The following is a 15,113-nucleotide window of genomic DNA, read 5'->3' as shown; positions in this document are numbered from 1 at the left end:
TCGTAGACACCATGCATTACTTATCACTTATGTCAACATCATGCTTTTGTGTCTAGTTTTGAACCACTTAAGGTACATGAAGCCTTGGTCGATCCGGATTGGGTAATTGCAATGCAAGAAGAATTGGAGTGTTTCACTCGTAATGAAGTATGGTCTCTAGTTGAGAGACCCAAGGATCATCGCATCAATGTCATTGGGACCAAATGGGTATTCAAGAACAAGCAAGATGAGAATGGCATTGTCATACGAAACAAAGCAAGGTTAGTGGCGCAAGGGTTTGCCCAAATAGAAGGTATGGATTTTGAGGATACCTTTGCGCCCGTAGCCCGTCTTGAAGCTATTCGTCTTTTGCTTGCATTTGCATCTTTCCACAATTTCAAATTATATCAAATGGATGTGAAAAGTGCATTTTTGAATGGTCCCCTAAAAGAAACCGCATATGTGTCTCAACCCCCGGGTTTCGAAGACCCATGCCGACTGATACGTCCAAAACGTATCTACTTTCCCGAACACTTTTGCTATTGTTTTGCCTCTAATTTGTGTATTTTGGATACAACTAACACGGACTAACGTTGTTTTCAGCAGAACTGTTCTGGTGTCTCGTTTTTGTGCAGAAATCCAACTTTCGGGAAAATCCTCGGAATTTATGCAGAAGGCCCTATTTTCCCGAATCGACTTTGAGAAGGACAATTAAGGTGGAGGCCCGAGGGCCCCACACCATAAGGCGGCGCGGCCTAGGGGGGGCCCGCACGGCCCTATGGTGTGGCCCCCTCGGCCGGCCTCCGACGCCCTCCTTCGGACTACTTATCGGCCTCGACCTAAAAACGCACGGGGAGAAGTCGAAGTCGTCAGAAACCCTCCAGAACGCCGCCACATCGCGAAACTCCATCTCGAGAGCCAGAAGTCTCCGTTCTGGCACTCCGCCGGGACGGGGAATTGGAGGAGATCATCGCCATCATCACCGCCAACGCCTCTACATCAACCAGCCATGTTTCCCCCATCCATGTGTGAGTAATTCCCCCGCTGTAGGCCGAAGGGGATGGTAGGGATTGGATGAGATTGGTCATGTAATAGCATAAGATTGTTAGGGCATAGTGCCTAGTGTCCGTAATTGGTACTTTGATGATATTGTTGCAACTTGTTATGCTTAATGCTTGTCACTAGGGCCCGAGTGCCATGATCTCAGATCTGAACATGTTATTGTTTCATCATGATATTCATTGTTTATTGATCTTACCTGCAAGTTGTATACACATGTCGCTGTCCGGAACCAATGGCCCCGAAGTGACAGAAATCGGGACAACCGGAGGGGATGGTAGTGATGTGAGGATCACATGTGTTCACGGAGTGTTAATGCTTTGCTCCGGTACTCTATTAAAAGGAGTACCTTAATATCCAGTAGTTTCCCTTGAGGCCCGGCTGCCACCGGCTGGTAGGACAAAAGATGTTGTGCAAGTTTCTCATTGCGAGCACGTACGACTATAATTGGAACACATGCCTATTGATTGCTTTGTACTTGGACACCGTTTTATTATTATCTGCAAATGCCCTGCTATGATTGTTACATGAGTTTCTCTCATCCATGCAACGCCCGTCATCCGTCCCCGTGCCTACAGTATTTTAATCCTGCTGTTTACTATAATCACTACTGCTGTCTTTGTTACTCTGCTTCGTTATTTCACTACTCGTTGCTATAAAACTGTTACTACCGATAAACTCTTGCGAGCAAGTCTGTTTCAGTGCAGCTGAATTGACAACTCCGTCGTTAAGGCTTCCAAGTGTTCTTTGTCTCCCTTGTGTCGAATCAATAAATTGGGTTATACTACCCGCGAAGACCGTTGCGATCCCCTATACTTGTGGGTCATCAAGACTGTTTTAAAGCGCCGTTGCCGGGGAGCATAGCTTTATTTGGAAGTTCACTTGGATTGATATTGTTCGCTGCAAATTCTCCATCATGGGTAAACCTCGCGATACTAAGGTCGCCATATTACCATCCACTACAAGAAAAGGTACAATTCTGAGTACCTCTGCTACACTTGACTCACCATCTGTGATTGATAAACTTGTTTCACCGCCACATGCTTCACATGCGGGTACTTCTGCTGAATCTGAAAACTCTCATAATATTGATAATATTTCTGCTGTGCTTGATGATAGTGGTTCATTGGGATCTTTTCTAGATGCTACAATTGCTAGGTCTAGACAAATTGAAAATACTGAAACTCCTAATGAAAATGCTACTACACCTGTTAATTCACCTGAACTTGATTATTCTTGTGATGATCCTGATGAAGATTATGTGGAGCTTAATGATGACTTTATTGAAAAATGCAATGCTACTACTGATGCAAGAAAAATTAAAAAGTTGCTTGCAGAACATGCTGTTAGATATAAACCGTCTCCTGATCCTAAATTTGCCACATCTCCTATAAACATTAAGGATAAAGATTATGATTTTTCTCTTGATCTATCTCATATAGTGATGTCTACGCCCCCCTCCTTTTCCTGTAGACAGTGTTGGGCCTCCAAGAGCAGAGGTTTGTAGAACAGCAGCAAGTTTTCCCTTAAGTGGATCACCCAAGGTTTATCGAACTCAGGGAGGAAGAGGTCAAAGATATCCCTCTCATGCAACCCTGCAACCACAAAGCAAGAAGTCTCTTGTGTCCCCAACACACCTAATAGGTGCACTAGTTCGGCGAAGAGATAGTGAAATACAGGTGGTAGTATTGCAGCAGTAGTAACACAGTGAAACTGTAAACAAGCAGTAGTAACGCAGCAGTATTTAGGAACAAGGCCTAGAGATTAGACTTTCACTAGTGGACACTCTCAACATTGATCACATAACAGAATAGATAAATGCATACTCTACACTCTTGTTGGATGATGAACACATTGCGTAGGATTACACGAACCCTCAATGCCGGAGTTAACAAGCTCCACAATTCAATGTTCATATTTAAGTAACCTTAGAGTGCATGAAAGATCAATTCGACTAAACCAAGTACTAACATAGCATGCACACTGTCACCTTCATGCATATGTAGGAGGAATAGATCACATCAATACTATCATAGCAATAGTTAACTTCGCAATCTACAAGAGATCATGATCATAGCATAAACCAAGTACTAACACGGATGCACACACTGTCACCATTACACCGTGTAGGAGGAATAAAACTACTTTAATAACATTGCTAGAGTAGCACATAGATAAATTGTGATACAAAACTCATATGAATCTCAATCATGTAAAGCAGCTCATGAGATTATTGTATTGAGGTACATGGGAGAGAGATGAACCACATAGCTACAGCGGAGCCCTCAGCCTCGGGGGTGGATTACTCCCTCCTCATCATGGAGGCAGCGATGGCGGTGAAGATGGCGGTGAAGACGGCGGTGGAGATGGCTCCGGGGGCAATTCCCCGTCCCGGCAGGGTGCCGAAACAGAGTTCTGTCCCCCGAATTGGAGTTTCGCGATGGCGGCGGCGCCCCTGGAGTCTTTCTGGAGTTTCGTCAATTGGTACTGCGTTTTTAGGTCGAAAGGGATTTTATAGGCGAAGAGGCGGCGCGGGGGGCACTGGGGCGCCACACCCTAGGCCGGCGCGGCCGAAGTCCGGCCCGCGCCGCCATGTGGTGTGGTGGCCCCCGGCCCCTCTCCGACTCTTCTTCGGTGTTCTGGAGCCTTCCGGGAAAAATAGGAGGTTTGGCGTTGATTTCGTCCAATTCCGAGAATATTGCCCGAACAGCCTTTACGGAACCAAAAACAGCAGAAACGAGAACCGGCACTGTGGCATCTCGTTAATAGGTTAGTTCCGGAAAATGCATGAAATCATCATAAAGTGCAAGCAAAACATGTAAGTATTGTCATAAAACAAGCATGGAACGACAGAAATTATGGATACGTCGGGGACGTATCAGCATCCCCAAGCTTAGTTCTGCTCGTCCCGAGCAGGTAGAACGATAACAAAGATAATTTCTGGAGTGACATGCCATCATAACCTTGATCATACTATTTGTAAAGCATATGTAGTGAATGCAGCGATCAAAACAATGTATATGACATGAGTAAACAAGTGAATCATATAGCAAAGACTTTTCATGAATAGTACTTTCAAGACAAGCATCAATAAGTCTTGCATAAGAGTTACTCATAAAGCAATAATTCATAGTAAAGCATTGAAGCAACACAATGGAAGATTAAGTTTCAGCGGTTGCTTTCAACTTGTAATAAGTATATGTCATGGATAGTAGTCAACATAGAGTAATATAACAAATGCAATATGCAAGTATGTAGGAATCAATGCACAGTTCACACAAGTGTTTGCTTCTTGAGGTGGAGAGAAATAGGTAAACTGACTCAACATAAAAGTAAAAGAATGGTCCTTCAAAGAGGAAAGCATCGATTGCTATATTTGTGCTAGAGCTTTGATTTTGAAAACATAAAGAGAGCATAAAAATAAAGTTTTGAGAGGTGTATGTTGTTGTCAACGAATGGTAGCGGGTACTCTAACCCCCTTGCCAGACAAACCTTCAAAGAGCGGCTCCCATTTTATTTTATTTTGGGTGGCACTCCTTCCAACCTTTCTTTCACAAACCATGGCTAACCGAATCCTCGGGTGCCTGCCAACAATCTCATACCATGAAGGAGTGCCTTTTTATTTTAGTTTTATTATGATGACACTCCTCCCAACCTTTGCTTACACAAGCCATGGCTAACCGAATCTTCGGGTGCCGTCCAACAATCACATACCATGGAGGAGTGTCTATTTTTGTTAATTAATTTGGGACTGGGAATCCCATTGCCAGCTCTTTTTGCAAAATTATTGGATAAGTGGATGAAGCCACTAGTCCATTGGTGAAAGTTGCCCAACAAGATTGAAAGATAAACACCACATACTTCCTCATGAGCTATAAAACATTGACACAAATCAGAGGTGATAAATTTTGAATTGTTTAAAGGTAGCACTCAAGCAATTTACTTTGGAATGGCGGAGAAATACCATGTAGTAGGTATGTATGGTGGACACAAATGGCATAGTGGTTGGCTCAAGTATTTTGGATGCATGAGAAGTATTTCCTCTCGATACAAGGCTTAGGCTAGCAAAGTTATTTGAAACAAACACAAGGATGAACCGGTGCAGCAAAACTCACATAAAAGACATATTGAAAACATTATAAGACTCTACACCGTCTTCCTTGTTGTTCAAACTCAATACTAGAAATTATCTAGACCTTAGAGAAACCAAATATGCAAACCAAATTTTAACATGCTCTATGTATTTCTTCATTAATAGGTGCAAAGCATATGATGCAAGAGCTTAAACATGAGCACAACAATTGCCAAGTATCACATTACCCAAGACATTTATAGCAATTACTACATGTAGCATTTTCCAATTCCAACCATATAACAATTTAACGAAGAAGAAACTTCGCCATGAATACTAAAAGCTAAGAACACATGTGTTCATATGAACCAGCGGAGCGTGTCTCTCTCCCACACAAGCATTTATTCAAACAAAAACAAAAACAAAAGCACACAGACGCTCCAAGTAAAGCACATAAGATGTGACGGAATAAAAATATAGTTTCAGGGGAGGAACCTGATAATGTTATCGATGAAGAAGGGGATGCCTTGGGCATCCCCAAGCTTAGACGCTTGAGTCTTCTTAGAATATGCAGGGGTGAACCACCGGGGCATCCCCAAGCTTAGAGCTTTCACTCTCCTTGATCATAGTATATCATCGTCCTCTCTTGACCCTTGAAAACTTCCTTCACACCAAACTTCTCATAAACTTCATTAGAGGGGTTAGTACATAATCAAAAACTCACATGTTCAGAGGTGACACAATCATTCTTAACACTTCTGGACATTGCTCAAAGCTACTGGAAGGTAATGGAACAAAGAAATCCACCCAACACAGCGAAAGAAGCAATGCGAAATAAAAGGCAGAATCTGTCAAAACAGAACAGTCCGTAAAGACGAATTTCTAATAAATACTTTCGTTGCTCAAATCAGAAAACTCAAAACTAATGAAAGTTGCGTACATATCTGAGGAACACGCACGTAAATTGGCATATTTTTTTGATTTTTCTACAGAGAAAACAGCCCAGATTCGTGACAGATAGAAATCTGTTTCTGCGCAGAAATCCAAATCTAGTATCAACCTTCGATTAGAGGCTTCACTTGGCACAACAAAACACAAAACTAAGATAAGAGAGGTTGCTACAGTAGTAAACAACTTCCAAGACACAAAATAAAATAGAGGTACTGTAGCAAAATAAACACATGGGTTATCTCCCAAGAAGTTCTTTCTTTATAGCCATTAAGATGGGCTCAGCAGTTTTAATGATGCACTCATAAGAAATAGTAGTTGAAGCGAAAGAGAGCATCCAGAGGCAAATTCAAAACACATTTAAGTCTAACATGCTTCCTATGCATAGTAATCTTGTACACAAATAAATTCATGAAGAGCAAAGTGACAAGATCAGGAAGATAAAACAAGTGTAGTTTCAAAAATTTCAGCACATAGAGAGGTGTTTTAGTAACATGAAAATTTCTACAACCATATTTTCCTCTCTCATAATAACTTTCAGTAGCAACATGAGCAAACTCAACAATATAACTATCAAATGAAACATTCTTATCATGAGTCTCATGCATAAAATTATTACTCTCCACATAAGCATAATCAATTTTATTAGTAGTAGTGGGAGCAAATTCAACAAAGTAGCTATCATTATTATTCTCATCAAGTGTAGGAGGCATAGTATAATCACAACAAAATTTACTCTCCATAGTAGGTGGCACCAAAAGACCACTATCATTATAATCATCATAAATAGGAGGCAAAGTATCATCAAAGAAAATTTTCTCCTCAATGTTTGGGGGACTAAAAAGATCATGAAAACCAGCTTCCCCAAGCTTAGAACTTTCTATATCATTATCAACAATGGTGTTCAAAGCATTCATACTAATATTACTACCAGCATGCAAATAAGATTCCATAGGTTTTTTAATTTTCGCATCAAACAATCCATGTTTTAAATCAGGAAATAGCATAAGAAGCTCATTCTTGTCCATTATGCCAAACTAGTGTAAACAAGAAACAAAAAGTTGCAATTGCAGGATCTAAAGGAAATAGCTTCGAGTACTTACGATGCGCCGGAAAATAGCTTAGTAGCCGAGATCCGGAGTGTGAGTACCTTTTACCTTTCCTCCCAAGAACGGCGCCGGAAAATAGCTTGATGTCTACGCCCCCTCCTTTTCCTGTAGATGTTGTTGGGCCTCCAAGAGCAGAGGTTTGTAGAACAGCAGCAAGTTTTCCCTTAAGTGGATCACCCAAGGTTTATCGAACTCAGGGAGGAAGAGGTCAAAGATATCCCTCTCATGCAACCCTGCAACCACAAAGCAAGAAGTCTCTTGTGTCCCCAACACACCTAATAGGTGCACTAGTTCGGCGAAGAGATAGTGAAATACAGGTGGTAGTATTGCAGCAGTAGTAACACAGTGAAACTGTAAACAAGCAGTAGTAACGCAGCAGTATTTAGGAACAAGGCCTAGGGATTAGACTTTCACTAGTGGACACTCTCAACATTGATCACATAACAGAATAGATAAATGCATACTCTACATTCTTGTTGGATGATGAACACATTGCGTAGGATTACACGAACCCTCAATGCCGGAGTTAACAAGCTCCACAATTCAATGTTCATATTTAAGTAACCTTAGAGTGCATGAAAGATCAATTCGACTAAACCAAGTACTAACATAGCATGCACACTGTCACCTTCATGCATATGTAGGAGGAATAGATCACATCAATACTATCATAGCAATAGTTAACTTCGCAATCTACAAGAGATCATGATCATAGCATAAACCAAGTACTAACACGGATGCACACACTGTCACCATTACACCGTGTAGGAGGAATAAAACTACTTTAATAACATTGCTAGAGTAGCACATAGATAAATTGTGATACAAAACTCATATGAATCTCAATCATGTAAAGCAGCTCATGAGATTATTGTATTGAGGTACATGGAAGAGAGATGAACCACATAGCTACCGGTACAGCCCCGAGCCTCGATGGAGAACTACTCCCTCCTCATGGGAGCAGCAGCGGTGATGAAGATGGCGGTGGAGATGGCAGCGGTGTCGATGGAGAAGCCTTCCGGGGGCACTTCCCCGTTCCGGCGGCGTGCCGGAACAGAGACTCCTGTCCCCCAGATCTTGGCGTCGCGATGGCGGCGGCTCTGGAAGGTTTCTGTGGGTTTCGTCAATTGGTACTGCGTTTTTAGGTCGAAAGGGATTTTATAGGCGAAGAGGCGGCGCAGGGGGGCACCTGGGGGCGCCACACCCTAGGCCGGCGCGGCCAGGATCTGGCCCGCGCCGCCATGTGGTGTGGTGGCCCCCTGGCCCCTCTCCGACTCTTCTTCGGTGTTCTGGAGCCTTTCGGGAAAAATAGGAGGTTTGGCGTTGATTTCATCCAATTCCGAGAATATTGCCCGAACAGCCTTTCTGGAACCAAAAACAGCAGAAAACAGGAACTGGCACTTCGGCATCTTGTTAATAGGTTAGTTCCAGAAAATGCACGAATATGACATAAAGTGTGCATAAAACATGTAGACAACATCAATAATGTGGCATGGAACATAAGAAATTATCGATATGTCGGAGACGTATCAGCATCCCCAAGCTTAGTTCTGCTCGTCCCGAGCAGGTAAAACGATAACACAGATAATTTCTGGAGTGACATGCCATCATAACCTTGATCATACTATTTGTAAAGCATATGTAGTGAATGCAGCGATCAAAACAATGTATATGACATGAGTAAACAAGTGAATCATATAGCAAAGACTTTTCATGAATAGCACTTCAAGACAAGCATCAATAAGTCTTGCATAAGAGTTAACTCATAAAGCAATAATTCATAGTAGAAGCATTGAAGCAACACAAAGGAAGATTAAGTTTCAGCGGTTGCTTTCAACTTGTAACATGTATATCTCATGGATATTGTCAACATAGAGTAATATAATAAGTGCAATATGCAAGTATGTAGGAATCAATGCACAGTTCACACAAGTGTTTGCTTCTTGAGGTGGAGAGAAATAGGTGAACTGACTCAACATTGAAAGTAAAAGAATGGTCCTCCATAGAGGAAAAGCATCGATTGCTATATTTGTGCTAGAGCTTTGATTTTGAAAACATGAAACAATTTTGTCAACGGTAGTAATAAAGCATATGTATCATGTAAATTATATCTTACAAGTTGCAAGCCTCATGCATAGTGTACTAATAGTGCCCGCACCTTGTCCTAATTAGCTTGGACTACCGGATCATTGCAATGCACATGTTTTAACCAAGTGTCACAAAGGGGTACCTCTATGCCGCCTGTACAAAGGTCTAAGGAGAAAGCTCGCATCGGATTTCTCGCTATTGATTATTCTCAACTTAGACATCCATACCGGGACAACATAGACAACAGATAATGGACTCCTCTTTTATGCATAAGCATGTGGCAACAATTATTATTCTCATATGAGATTGAGGATATATGTCCAAAACTGAAACTTCCACCATGAATCATGGCTTTAGTTAGCGGCCCAATGTTCTTCTCTAACAATATGCATGCTTAACCATAAGGTGGTAGATCTCTCTTACTTCAGACAAGACGAACATGCATAGCAACTCACATGAAATTCAACAAAGAGTAGTTGATGGCGTCCCCAGTGAACATGGTTATCGCACAACAAGCAACTTAATAAGAGATAAAGTGCATAATTACATATTCAATACCACAATAGTTTTTAAGCTATTTGTCCCATGAGCTATATATTGCAAAGGTGAATGATGGAATTTTAAAGGTAGCACTCAAGCAATTTACTTTGGAATGGCGGAGAAATACCATGTAGTAGGTAGGTATGGTGGACACAAATGGCATAGTGGTTGGCTCAAGGATTTTGGATGCATGAGAAATATTCCCTCTCGATACAAGGTTTAGGCTAGCAAGGTTATTTGAAACAAACACAAGGATGAACCGGTGCAGCAAAACTCACATAAAAGACATATTGAAAACATTATAAGACTCTACACCATCTTCCTTGTTGTTCAAACTCAATACTAGAAATTATCTAGACCTTAGAGAAACCAAATATGCAAACCAAATTTTAGCATGCTCTATGTATTTCTTCATTAATGGGTGCAAAGTATATGATGCAAGAGCTTAAACATGAGCACAACAATTGCCAAGTATCACATTACCCAAGACATTAATAGCAATTACTACATGTATCATTTTCCAATTCCAACCATATAACAATTTAACGAAGAAGAAACTTCGTCATGAATACTAAAAGCTAAGAACACATGTGTTCATATGAACCAGCGGAGCGTGTCTCTCTCCCACACAAGCATTTATTCAAACAAAAACAAAAACAAAAGCACACAGACGCTCCAAGTAAAGCACATAAGATGTGACGGAATAAAAATATAGTTTCAGGGGAGGAACCTGATAATGTTATCGATGAAGAAGGGGATGCCTTGGGCATCCCCAAGCTTAGACGCTTGAGTCTTCTTAGAATATGCAGGGGTGAACCACCGGGGCATCCCCAAGCTTAGAGCTTTCACTCTCCTTGATCATAGTATATCATCGTCCTCTCTTGACCCTTGAAAACTTCCTTCACACCAAACTTCTCATAAACTTCATTAGAGGGGTTAGTACATAATCAAAAACTCACATGTTCAGAGGTGACACAATCATTCTTAACACTTCTGGACATTGCTCAAAGCTACTGGAAGGTAATGGAACAAAGAAATCCACCCAACACAGCGAAAGAAGCAATGCGAAATAAAAGGCAGAATCTGTCAAAACAGAACAGTCCGTAAAGACGAATTTCTAATAAATACTTCCGTTGCTCAAATCAGAAAACTCAAAACTAATGAAAGTTGCGTACATATCTGAGGAACACGCACGTAAATTATCATATTTTTCTGATTTTTCTACAGAGAAAACAGCCCAGATTCGTGACAGATAGAAATCTGTTTCTGCGCAGAAATCCAAATCTAGTATCAACCTTCGATTAGAGGCTTCACTTGGCACAACAAAACACAAAACTAAGATAAGTAGAGGTTGCTACAGTAGTAAACAACTTCCAAGACACAAATATAAAACAAAGTACTGTAGCAAAATAACACATGGGTTATCTCCCAAGAAGTTCTTTCTTTATAGCCATTAAGATGGGTTCAGCAGTTTTAATGATGCACTCGCAAGAAATAGTACTTGAAGCAAAAGAGAGCATCAAGAGGCAAATTCAAAACACATTTAAGTCTAACATGCTTCCTATGCATAGGAATCTTGTAAATAAACAAGTTCATGAAGAGCAAAGTAACAAGCATAGGAAGATAAAACAAGTGTAGCTTCAAAAATTTCAGCACATAGAGAGGTATTTTAGTAACATGAAAATTTCTACAACCATATTTTCCTCTCTCATAATAACTTTCAGTAGCATCATGAGCAAACTCAACAATATAACTATCACATAAAGCATTCTTATCATGAGTCTCATGCATAAAATTATTACTCTCCACATAGGCATAGTCAATTTTATTAGTTGTAGTGGGAGCAAATTCAACAAAGTAGCTATCATTATTATTCTCATCATCAAATATAGGAGGCATATTTTAATCATAATCAAATTCATCCTCCATAACAGGCGGTAACAAAAGACTACTATCATTATAATCATCATAAATTGGAGGCAAAGTATCATCAAAGAAAATTTTCTCCTCAATTCTTGGGGGACTAAAAGGATCATGAAAACCAGCTTCCCCAAGCTTAGAACTTTCTATATCATTATCAACAATGGTGTTCAAAGCGTTCATACTAATATTACTACTAGCATGCAAATAAGATTCCATAGGTTTTTTAATTTTCGCATCAAACAATCCATGTTTTAAATCAGGAAATAGCATAAGAAGGTCATTTTTGTCCATTATGCCAAACTAGTGTAAACAAGAAACAAAAAGATGCAATTGCAGGATCTAAAGGAAATAGCTTTGAGTACTTACAATGCGCCGGAAAATAGCTTGGTAGCCGAGATCCGGAGTGTGAGTACCTTTTACCTTTCCTCACTGCAACGGCGCCGAGAAAATAGCTTGATGTCTACTTCCCCCTCCTTTTCACTGTGAGACGGTATTGGGCCTCCAAGAGCAGAGGTTTGTAGAACAATGCGAGTTTTCCCTTAAGTGGATCACCCAAGGTTTATCGAACTCAGGGAGGAAGAGGTCAAAGATATCCCTCTCATGCAACCCTGCAACCACAAAGCAAGAAGTCTCTTGTGTCCCCAACACACCTAATAGGTGCACTAGTTCGGCGAAGAGATAGTGAAATACAGGTGGTATGAATATATATGAGCAGTAGCAACGGTGCCAGAAAATAGCTTGCAGGCGTGTAGTTGATGGTGGTAGTATTGCAGCAGTAGTAACACAAAGTGTAAACAAGAAACAAGCAGTAGTAACGCAGCAGTATTTAGGAACAAGGCCTAGGGATTAGACTTTCACTAGTGGACACTCTCAACATTGATCACATAACAGAATAGATAAATGCATACTCTACACTCTTGTTGGATGATGAACACATTGCGTAGGATTACACGAACCCTCAATGCCGGAGTTAACAAGCTCCACAATTCAATGTTCATATTTAAGTAACCTTAGAGTGCATGAAAGATCAATTCGACTAAACCAAGTACTAACATAGCATGCACACTGTCACCTTCATGCATATGTAGGAGGAATAGATCACATCAATACTATCATAGCAATAGTTAACTTCGCAATCTACAAGAGATCATGATCATAGCATAAACCAAGTACTAACACGGATGCACACACTGTCACCATTACACCGTGTAGGAGGAATAAAACTACTTTAATAACATTGCTAGAGTAGCACATAGATAAATTGTGATACAAAACTCATATGAATCTCAATCATGTAAAGCAGCTCATGAGATTATTGTATTGAGGTACATGGAAGAGAGATGAACCACATAGCTACCGGTACAGCCCCGAGCCTCGATGGAGAACTACTCCCTTCTCATGGGAGCAGCAGCGGTGATGAAGATGGCGGTGGAGATGGCAGCGGTGTCGATGGAGAAGCCTTCCGGGGGCACTTCCCCGTTCCGGCGGCGTGCCGGAACAGAGACTCCTGTCCCCCAGATCTTGGCGTCGCGATGGCGGCGGCTCTGGAAGGTTTCTGTGGGTTTCGTCAATTGGTACTGCGTTTTTAGGTCGAAAGGGATTTTATAGGCGAAGAGGCGGCGCAGGGGGGCACCTGGGGGCGCCACACCCTAGGCCGGCGTGGCCAGGGTCTGGCCCGCGCCGCCATGTGGTGTGGTGGCCCCCTGGCCCCTCTCCGACTCTTCTTCGGTGTTCTGGAGCCTTCCGGGAAAAATAGGAGGTTTGGCGTTGATTTCGTCCAATTCCGAGAATATTGCCCGAACAGCCTTTCTGGAACCAAAAACAGCAGAAAACAGGAACTGGCACTTCGGCATCTTGTTAATAGGTTAGTTCCAGAAAATGCACGAATATGACATAAAGTGTGCATAAAACATGTAGATAACATCAATAATGTGGCATGGAACATAAGAAATTATCGATACGTCGGAGACGTATCAGCGGTGTTTCTACTCAGGATCCTTTATATCCTGAGGGACATCCCAAAAGAGTTGAACAAGATTCTCAACGAACTAAAACTAGTGCTCCATCTAAGAAAAAGAAAAAGAAATATAAAAATGTTGTAGAATCCTCTGAACCTGCTAATGATCCTAATAGTATTTCTATTTCTGATGCTGAAACTGAAAGTGGTAATGAACATGATAAAGATAATGATAAGAAGGATGCTTCTGATAAAGAAGAGGTAGAAGATGAACCTGAAAAGCATGCTAAAAATAAAAAGTACACTAAAGAAGATTTTATTGCTGAGAAACATGGTAATGAAAGAGAACCTTGGGTGCAAAAGCAAATGCCTTTTCCTGCTAAGAAACTAAAATCAAAGGAAGAAGAACACTATAATAAATTTTGCGATTGGATGAAACCTTTATTCTTGCAAATCCCTTTGACTGATTCTATTAAATTGCCTCCTTATTCAAAGTATATGAAAGATATTGTTACTAACAAAAGGAAAATCCCCAATGAGGAAATTTCCACTATGCTTGCTAATTACTCTTTCAATGGCAAAGTGCCAAAGAAGTTGGGCGACCCAGGTATACCTACTATTCCTTGTTCTATTAAGAATAATTATGTTAAAACTGCTCTATGTGACTTGGGAGCCGGTGTTAGTGTTATGCCTTTTTCTCTTTATAAGAGACTTTACTTAGACAAGTTTATACCTACTGATATATCTTTGCAAATGGCTGATAAATCTACTGCTATTCCTGTTGGTATATGTGAGGATGTTCCTGTTCAAGTTACTAATAACTGCTTGATATTAACTGATTTTGTTGTGTTGGAAATGCCTGAAGATGATAATATGTCTATTATTCTTGGGAGACCTTTTCTTAACACCGCAGGGGCTGTTATTGATTGCAATAAAGGAAAGGTTACTTTCAATGTTGATGATAGGGAGCATACCGTTTATTTTCCCAAGAGGATTGAGAAAGCGTGTGGAGTTAATACTATTTCTAATGTGAGAACTATCAAAGTGGGAACTATTGATTGTCCTATATATGAGCCTAAAGAAGAATATCAAACTCTCGTGATTGGATCCATATCAATACAATTCAAGGTAACATGATTGATTTGAGGTTTATTTCTTCTTATGCTATGTGAAATTTATTTGGTGGCAAGACTTGATCAACCTTGTTAACAAATACTTTTTATATGCATAGAGGAGGTAAACAACATCTCTTTCTTCCTCCACTTGCTCTAGTTGCTGTAGTGCTTTTAATTTGCAAAGTTCCTTACTTAATTGGAGATTTCAAAATTTTCCTGGCCAGTAATAATAAACTTAATACCCAGAAATGTGTATTTTTCAAAGTTTTCAAAAATTCACAAAAATTATACCGTTGGTCCTATTTTTCGACGAGGCACCTGGG

The sequence above is a fragment of the Lolium perenne genome, chromosome 1, assembly GCF_019359855.2.
Source record: "Lolium perenne isolate Kyuss_39 chromosome 1, Kyuss_2.0, whole genome shotgun sequence".
NCBI lineage: Eukaryota > Viridiplantae > Streptophyta > Magnoliopsida > Poales > Poaceae > Lolium > Lolium perenne.
The sequence above is the reverse complement of the archived record's forward strand: the minus strand, read 5'-3'. Positions refer to the sequence as shown.